The sequence below is a fragment of the Nelumbo lutea genome, chromosome 3 (genome assembly GCF_056320005.1).
Source record: "Nelumbo lutea isolate HS-2025 chromosome 3, American lotus-T2T, whole genome shotgun sequence".
Classification (NCBI taxonomy): domain Eukaryota; kingdom Viridiplantae; phylum Streptophyta; class Magnoliopsida; order Proteales; family Nelumbonaceae; genus Nelumbo; species Nelumbo lutea.
Genome location: NC_142686.1, coordinates 116,102,515 through 116,111,615, shown reverse-complemented (window position 1 = coordinate 116,111,615; position 9,101 = coordinate 116,102,515). Strand labels below are relative to the sequence as shown.

The 9,101-nt window shown below is 40.2% G+C and overlaps 1 pseudogene; it reads left to right on the top strand.

Moving 5' to 3' along the window:
• Window positions 1–5,711: 5,711 nt before the first annotated feature.
• On the top strand, window positions 5,712–6,837 carry LOC148867882 (uncharacterized; annotated as a pseudogene).
• Window positions 6,838–9,101: the final 2,264 nt, after the last annotated feature.

The window sequence follows — 9,101 nt, the reverse complement described above, 5'->3', positions numbered from 1 at the left end:
AATAAGTTAGGTGAGAGCCAAACCATGTAGCTTTTGCATGATCACATTCAAATAGGCAATGCATTACTATTTCAACATGATGGTTACAAATTGGGCATAAATTATCAATTGAGAGGTTTCTTTTGAAGAGGTTTTCATGCATAGCTAGGGTGTTTTGGGAACATTTCTAGATAAAGTTTTTGATTTTTGGGTCAATTTTTGTCTTCCAAATTTCAGACCGCTGGTTCTTTCTTAGAGGATCCGAAGGCCCATTAGTTGTGGTCTTGTTACTAAAAGTTAAAGCATAGTACCCCATTTTCACTGTATGATAACCTTTTGGGTTTAAAGTCCACCTTAACTTATCCTCCCAATTTCCCCTGGCCAGATTTATGCTCAAAATGTTTTTTGCAATTTCCTCTCTAAAATTTTCCTCCACCAATCTTGTATTCTACCCTCTCCCCTCTACCGTCATAAGATCTTTCACCCATACCAGACCTGGATTATTATTCCTCGGCCCTATGATTTTAAAAGCTCTGACCTGAGGTAGCTGATGAAGGAAGATTTGGCCCGACCTCTCTATTACGTGACACGTGGCAGAAAACAACAGCTCGGCAAAAGGGGCCAAGCCTAGGCGGGAACAAGGGGACACGAGCGGACTGAACTCCCTACCGGGGGCCCGAACTCACCCCTTGTAACAGCTCGGGATACACTTCGCCGAACTGACCTTGTAACAGCTCGGGATACACTTCGTCGAACTGACCCACCTTGTAACAGCTCGGGATACACTTTGCCGAATTGACCCACCTTGTAACAGCTCGGGATACACTTCGTCGAACTAACCTGCCCTATAGATATCTCCGAGCTCAAGACCGCCTCGCTCAGCACTTCGCATCACTTGGCACCAAAACCAAACAAATCATACCACGCCTGACACTAAGGAAGTTCGTGCCCAAGGGCGCCGCACCTGACTGACTTGGGATCTGACGTTTGGCGACAGCACCCTGAACGGCCACCTACCACCGCCACTGACACCGCCATCTCCAGTTAGATGACGGTTAGGCTGTGACGGTTCTATCTTAGCAGAAAGGACGACGGCCGAATTGACAAGCACAAGGGTAATCATACCTGACCTGACAAGGGCCCCAGGATGAGTGCACGAAGTGATTATAAGAGCCCCCTGCCCCCCGACAACGGAGGTATGCAAACTTTACGCTATCTGGTATTACCTTGCTTTTGAAGGATTCTAACTTGAGCTTCGGAGCCTCTACGCCGGGTTCCCCCCGGAGCTTCCCCATCTCCTCCATTTCAGGTTCCCTGCTACCCCGTTCAGAAGCAAGGCCGCGGACAGCTAAGACCGGCCGGATCGCGCTCAATCAGTAGCCATGGATCATCCCATATCCCTACTTTTGTACCAACATTTACTGTCTAGCATGCCCCTTTCTGGATGACCTCTCTTGCCGCAAGAAGGCTTTGCCAACCCCAAGAACCCCTCTTAGGCAAATTATCAGTCAAAAAGTTTTTCTCTTTGATGTATTTAGCTTTCATAATCTTAGCCCATAGATTGTCATCTTCGACACAGTCTCCAAGCTTGTTTTGCAAGCAAAGCTAGGTTGAAACTATATGGATCCCTGAATCCCATCCCACCAGCACATTTGTTTTTTCTAATAACTTCCCAACTAACCCAATGTGTTTTCCTCTACTCCTTTGTTCCCCCCACACCAGAATCTAGTTTGGATTCTCTTAAGTTCATTACAAACAATCTTTGGCGAGAGGAAGCAAGACATTGTATAGTTAGGAATTGCACTGGCATTTTGAAAGCAGATTTTTCACCCTTTCAATTAAGAAATTAAAGAGATTTTTCTTTGATTTACCAATTTTTGTAGGAAGTCCTAAGTAAATGGATGAGGTTTCTATTCTCTTCATTTTTAAAAAATTTTCCAGGAGTTTTTGTAATCTATGGTGCAGATTTTTATTGAAAAAAAACTCATATTTAGAAAAGTTTACCTATTGTCTTGAGGCCTCCTCATAAAATTTGAGAACATCCAAAATACTTTACCTTTCCCCAATTTTTGCTTTAGAAAAATATGTGATCATCTGTAAAAAACAAGTGAGAGACAGTTGGATAATTCTTGATAATTGAAATACCATTTATCTTCTTTTGGGATGTCATCTCAGTGATTTTTGCTGACAAAGTTTCAGAGCAAAGTAGAAATAAATAAGGTGATAAGGGGTCACCTTGTCTCAACCCCATTTATGGGACAAACTTTTGACCCGGAATTCCATTGACCAAGATCCTATAAGAAATAGTAGTTACACATTTCATGACCCAGTTTACCCATTTTTCACCTAATCCCATCTTTATCATAGTTTTTCCAAAAAAAAAATCATTCTACTCTATCATAGACTTTGCTCATATCAAGTTTCAGAGCCATCCAAGGAGTCTTACCTTTGGCATTTTTCATGAAGCATATAATCTCATGAGCTATAAGAATGTTGTCCTGAATGTATCTTCTTGGGGTGAAGGCACTTTGATTTGTACTGATTATACCTCCTAGAAAAGGTTTAATTCTATTTGTTAGGACTTTTGTTATGATTTTGTAAATGGAATTGCATAGATTGATAGGTTTGAAATGAGCAGCTTCTTTTGGATTTTTTATTTTTGGAATCAGTACTATGGATGTTTCATTGAACTCCCTAAGTAGAGTTCTTGACTCAAAGAAGGATTTTACAGCCTTGGTTACATCTGCCCCTATTATTCCCCGGTATTTTTGGAAAAAGAAGTTAGGAAATCCATCCAACCCAAGAGCCTTCCTAGGAGCCATCTGGAAAAGAGCCTCCTTAATTTCCTCACTTGTGACTTCTTTTTCAAGAATAACTCTCTCCTGCTCACTCACCCTAAGATTGACACACCTTAGGAATTCCTCTTGTTGCACTGTATTCAAGAAAGTGAAGATGCTCTTAAAGTGATTTTCTAGCTCTCTTGAAATCTCCTCTTCAGATTGTAACAATTCCCTACTAGTGCTTTTTGAGATATGTTATTTTATTTATGCTGCCCCTCCATTTTGCTATTGAGTGGAAGTATTTAGCATTTCTATCTCCAGCTTGCAACAAGTTCACCCTTGATTTATATTGCCACATCATCTATTCTCTCTTTAACCAAGATTGCAGGTTTGTTTCTATTGCAACTGTCTTGTTATGGTCATAATCTATCCCACCTTATCCACCTCCTTACTAAGTTGGTCCACCCTTTAAGTTTGTCCTTCAAGGTTCTACACTTAATGCCCAACATCATTTCACTTGGTCCTCTTCTAGTGTTTCCCCAAGTTTCTTCCAGAAACTTTTGGAAGTCTTCATGGTCAATCCACATTTCCTCAAACTTGAAGCGCCTCTTTCTAAAATATCTCATGGTTTCAGTCTCTAGTAGGATGGGAAAATGATCTGATCCTAACGTTATTAGAGTTTTTAACTTACAACTTGTAAATTGGTTCTACCATTGAGAATTACCTACAGCCCTGTCAAGTTTGGCTCTTATTAGTTTGGTACATTCCCTTCTATTAGACTAGGTAAAATCAAGGCCTTCATTTTGAATCACTGCTAGTCCACAATCTTCTAAAAGGCTTCTATACTCTAGGAGTTGGGCTTCATTGTACATCTTACCTCCCTCTTTCTCTGAGCTGTGTAGGATAAAATTGAAATCCCCTATACATAACCAAGGCCTACTACATGGTTTGCCAAATTACTCCATTTATTAAGGAATCCCTTTCTTAGATTTTTCCTTGGTTCCCCGTATACAAAAGTGCAATGCCAAATCAGATTCATCTGAGTGGTAAATTCAACACAGATAAAATTTTTATCTACATACTTGACCTTTCCTACAATATCATTTTTCCAAAATATAGCCAGACCTACATTAAGACCAGTTACATCAACCCCCCACCCACATCAGTCTTTAATCCACTTTAAATTCTTTTTCAATTTAGGTAAGTAGAGTTTGTTTCCATTAGGAAGATTACATCCACTCCTAATTTTACCATGGTCTCTCTAAGAGGTTGAATTGTCAAGGTCGACCCCACACCCTAACAATTCCAACTTAATATCTTTATTTTTCACTTGGGGCTTGTTACGGAACAGGTCCCCAAACCACTTATTCCCATCAATTTTCACTTCTTTTTTTACTACTCTCACCCAAGCTCCCCCCTCCCCCCCCCCTCCTGATTTATTGAACCTGACTTTCCATTTGAAGGAATGCAGTTCTAATTGATTTTGACTTTCCTTTGCCTTATTGATCTTTCTGTATCTATTTACCAAATGGTTAACAAGGAGCCTATTTTTGGTCTCTTTTACTTTGAGGATTCTTTTTAAGGCCTCAGTGATTCAAGATCCTTGAAGACTTTCACCCAACAACTCCCGATCCAATTTTCTTAATTTTGTACTGATTAGATGGGCTGCTAACCGATTTTTAATTTTGTTAAGTTTCCACCTTTCCCCCCTATTACAAACCTTATACTAACTAGTTTGCTCCCTAAGTACTAGTCTAATATGTAATTAAGAACATTCATTGTTGTAGTATTCTTAACAGAACAAACAGGGAATACATTTTGGGGTAAGTTAAAACATACCTCCTCGCCTTGCGTGCCATCCAATCCCGCTCTCCTTCTAATGCAGCTCAGAGCATCCAAGTCCATGTCTTCATCAACCTCTTCCCTATCATCATCTTCCTCCTCTCCTTCTCCTTGTTCTTCTAAGTTGTCAGCCAAAAACTTGTTCAAATCGCAGTCCTCTCTTCATCCTCTTCCTCCATATTTAGTTTACCTTCCCAGTCAACACCTAGCCTACCCCAATTCCCTGATCTTGCCAATTTCAATATCTTCGAGACTCTGACTAGTTGCAATTCCGAGTCAAAGTTAGAGTCTTCTAACTCTCTTATCACCACCCCTTCTGAAGCCCTTTTTCTCGAATAACTAAAAAACTTTTCATTTTCTGGGATTTGCATTAATGCCTTACCCTTTCCTTTTCTCACTTTTCCCTCACTCGATCCCTCCAAGTCAGGATTGCCACATAGCTCTCTTTTTTTTCGAAGTGGATAGCCAAATCATCCAAAATTATATTCTAAAATATTGTATAGAGTAAAAGATACACATGCAACGGACTGGTGTTAAAAAGATGCCCATGTTACATTCAATCATGGTTTTTAAGCCATTGTTGATTTCAATAGTCAAACTGTTCGGCCCGAGAAACATCTGGGCAATCAGTTCCATTTTATCCTAAATCCGGCCCCTGACAAAAAGCCATTGAATCGGTCAATGATTCATTGATCTAGGTGGTCAAATCTTTGACCCGTTCGACGGTTTTTTGCCATTATTTATTTTAAGGGTAAATTATAAAGACCCCCCTATACTATGGGATCTATGACAAAGACCCCCCTATACTTTGTTTTGCGACAAAGACCCCATGTACTATGACCGTGAGACAAAGACCCCCTTCCATTAGCCTTCCATCCAAAAAGACTGTTATAATATTTTTTAATTCCCATACTACCCTTGAAGATGATTTGAAAATACTATAGCATCGGGATTGAACCCATTTGATCCCAACTATAGCCAAACGGTGATTGGCTGCTGGTACAAGCAGGCAAGTACTACAGCCAAATGGCCATTTGATCCTGATTTGGCAATTCCAAGGATGAAAAAAGCGGAAGCAACAACGGTTGCTTCAATGAAGATTTACCCAGAATGAGTAGTATCATAAACCCTGTATAGAGTCCCATACCGTTTTCCCCTTCAAATCTTCTTGATTCCATAGAGACTCCATAGATGGGGATCAGTCCATAACCCCTGACTAGTCGGAAAGGGATGACATTTTCCCGTCGAGCATAGAGTGGAAGGCGAACAACATTGATCTTCCCCTATCCCTTCGGATGATAAAGAAGAAGAGGCAATGGCAAGAAGGCTTCGGAGAAGCTAGTGAATCCGCTTATTGCTCTGTGAAGAAGGCCTTCTCTTCCATGGTATTCATCATCCGAGAGCTTCACAGTTATGCCTTGCAGATGCGGGAGATCCTTTTCTACGAAGATCTGTAATGGATTCTGGATTGAGTGTAAAAGGAGATGCATGCTTCGTTCGTGTGTCTCTTTCAACAGGTGTTCTCACACACGCCGACTCTCATGGTCTTCATCATGATCCTTCTAGCCAACTTCACCATGTACTCGATGGGTCACAACATCGCCATTGCAGCACCAACAATGGCGTCGGGATCTTCGAGCGCTACGGTGGAGACTGTAACGATGACTGACATCAGGAATCAAAAGTAGCCCAAGTTTGATGGTTCGACAATTAAGACATTTTATGTTTCATCTTCAGTTGGTAAGAGCACCTTCGTGGGGGGAAGTAGTGGTGGAGTGGAAAGGTCTGCCCGGTGGCCAGTGGGACTGATGGTGATGAATGATTCGATGGTTCATCATCGTGGAACAAGAATTGAACCATTGTGCCAAACGAGATATATCGGGTGTCATCTTTTTGGAAGCCAATGTCGACACTGGAAGGTGGGGAGTCAGAAACAATTATGGAATTAGAAAGTCAGAAGGGGACAATAAGTGCAGAAGAGGTGAATCTATGGAATGCAATCTTGGAGGAAGCATTAAGAATGCAAGCGAGCATGAGAGATGAGGCTCTGGACCATGAGACAATGCAACGGTTCGTTTCGCCAATAAAGGTGGAGATTGAACCGAAAGACTAGACAAATTACTTGAGGACAGAACTCATGTATCGACTGGCCTTGTCCCAAGAGCCCGGCAACCCTCTCATCTTGGCAAACCATGCTTAATTCCTCTACCAAGTCGTCCGCGACCATGATAGGTAAACAAAAAACATAAACCCTGTTGGTTGTTTTGTTCTGTTTTACATTTACGTTTTCAAATCAAATTGACATTCTTTGTGGGTTGGTCAGTACTCAGCAGATGAACCAGAGTCCCGCTTTTGTGGGTCCACAATACACTCAAGAATCACGACGAATACGAAACGAACCACTTTTGGAGGGTTGGAGGATCACCCATACAAGGTAGATGGCGAACAGAATTACAATGACGAATACGAAAATCACGATGAATACTCACTGGGAAAATTGCTTCTTCCACTTCTAATGGTGGTGGTGACCACAGTCCTGCTTCAGTGACATCTTCGCTCGCCGGTTTCTGTCTCAGATTGCAGGAAAATTTCCTTGAGTCAATTGGAGGTAGTGAGTTAGTTATAGAAATCCATATCTTGCGCCGGCAGATTTATAGAAGGAACAAAAAAAAAGAGACATTTGTTTCACAGAAATCCGTAGTATTTGCCTAGTATTTTCAACTCTCCGCCTCTCCTCATGACGACGTAGTATTTGCCTGTTGGTACAATCCTGACGGTGAAGCAACCATACCAACTCTCCGCCTCTCTTAGTCTTTCACCATACTACAACCAAACAACCTTGAGCGATCTTCTTGGTGATATGGGCAAACATCTGTTGTTGGGCTATCAAGCATTGCAGTTTCCCATGATCGCCGCATCATTGGTGACAGCTATAAAGACGAGATTAAAAATGGAGAAGAGAAGAAAGGGAAGATAAGAAATGGGTTTCCTTCGTCCTTTAGTTTCGAAGGGTTGGGAGAGAGAAAGGATGAGAAAGGACGGTGAGGGAGGGGAAAAGAAGAGAAGAAAGGGAAAATAATAGGTTAAATAGGTTTTAAGAGAAAAAGGGCAAAAAAAAGAAAATAGAAAAAAAAATAGTGGGGTATTTTGGTAATTTAATGCATTTCATCATTTAACTTAATGGTTAAGGGGGGTCTTTGTCTCATGGTGATAGTACAGGCGGATCTTTATAATTTACCCTTATTTTATTTTTATTTTTTAGAATAAACTATTTATTCAAACCAAACAGTTAAACCATAAACCCAGAAACCAGTTGCAAAACGGTTCTGCTCGAGGGTCATTTTATAAAACAATGCATTTAATTTTTTAACTAAAGTGGTTGTGGTGACATTTGTTTAGATTAAGGGTATATTCTATTTTGGTAACATTTGTTTTGTTCGTTTTTTTTTTCATACGTCACATTATGCTAAGTTAATACCAAGCGGGTATTTGGTTGGGCAACAATGGGTCAGCTCTAGGCCCCTTTCCGACTTTCCCCCCTTTCTCTTCATTTTGGCTTGGAAAGGGATTTCCCATTTAACTTGTTTGCAATATGCAATATACTGTCCATAGTTATTTCCCAAACACAATACATGGAAATGTCCACTGAGTTTGGCAAACTGGCTTCCATTTTAAAAAGGTATCCTCCCTACCAGTATCCAACAAATTGATAACCAACCAATTGGAGCATTCTATTCAAGTTCACATTACAGTTTGAGTGATAAAAGTGTTTTAGGTACGTGGCCTTTTTTCCACTATACCATATACCATGAAACTAGTCGAAATTAGAAACAATCTTAATTTGCTCAGAGAGAGAGAGACTGTCAAAAAGAAAGGTATATATCTATTTGAGTAAAAAAAGTGAGCCAGGAGGCCGCCTTTTGTCACACAAATTAAAGATGGATGATTCAAATACACTCCACAGTGAACTTTTGACAAATGGGTGGTGTGTACCTTTAGAATATGCCAAAACGACTAGGTCATGCCCCTACAAATAGGTTGTGTCATGGAATTCATGGATTTTAAGTCATTAGCTCCTTTTTATGGATTCCGGAATCTGTAGTGCAAGCTTACAGATTTTATTTGGTGGTATTTTCAATTTCCAAGTTGAAGAGTAAAATCCCTGTAATTACTTTAGAATCTATATCCACGCATGATCCACACCCCACAACAAGGGACAACTCGTGATCCTGACTGGGCATACAACTTGTCAAAGAATCTAATTTCACTAATCCATATATTATATTTCTAACAAAAGTTCATCTCCAAATAGCATCAGGGCTTGTTTTTGGTGTTAGCTCTATTGTGTTTGGTTTCATTGTTGTTTATCTGAAAAGATATATAAACATTTTTTTAATGAAATTTAATATATAATTTAGTTAAACCATTGATTAAATAAATGTTTTTCTCCTATTGTGTAAAAATCATCAATCGGGAGAAACTGTTAAAAAATGCTAAAAA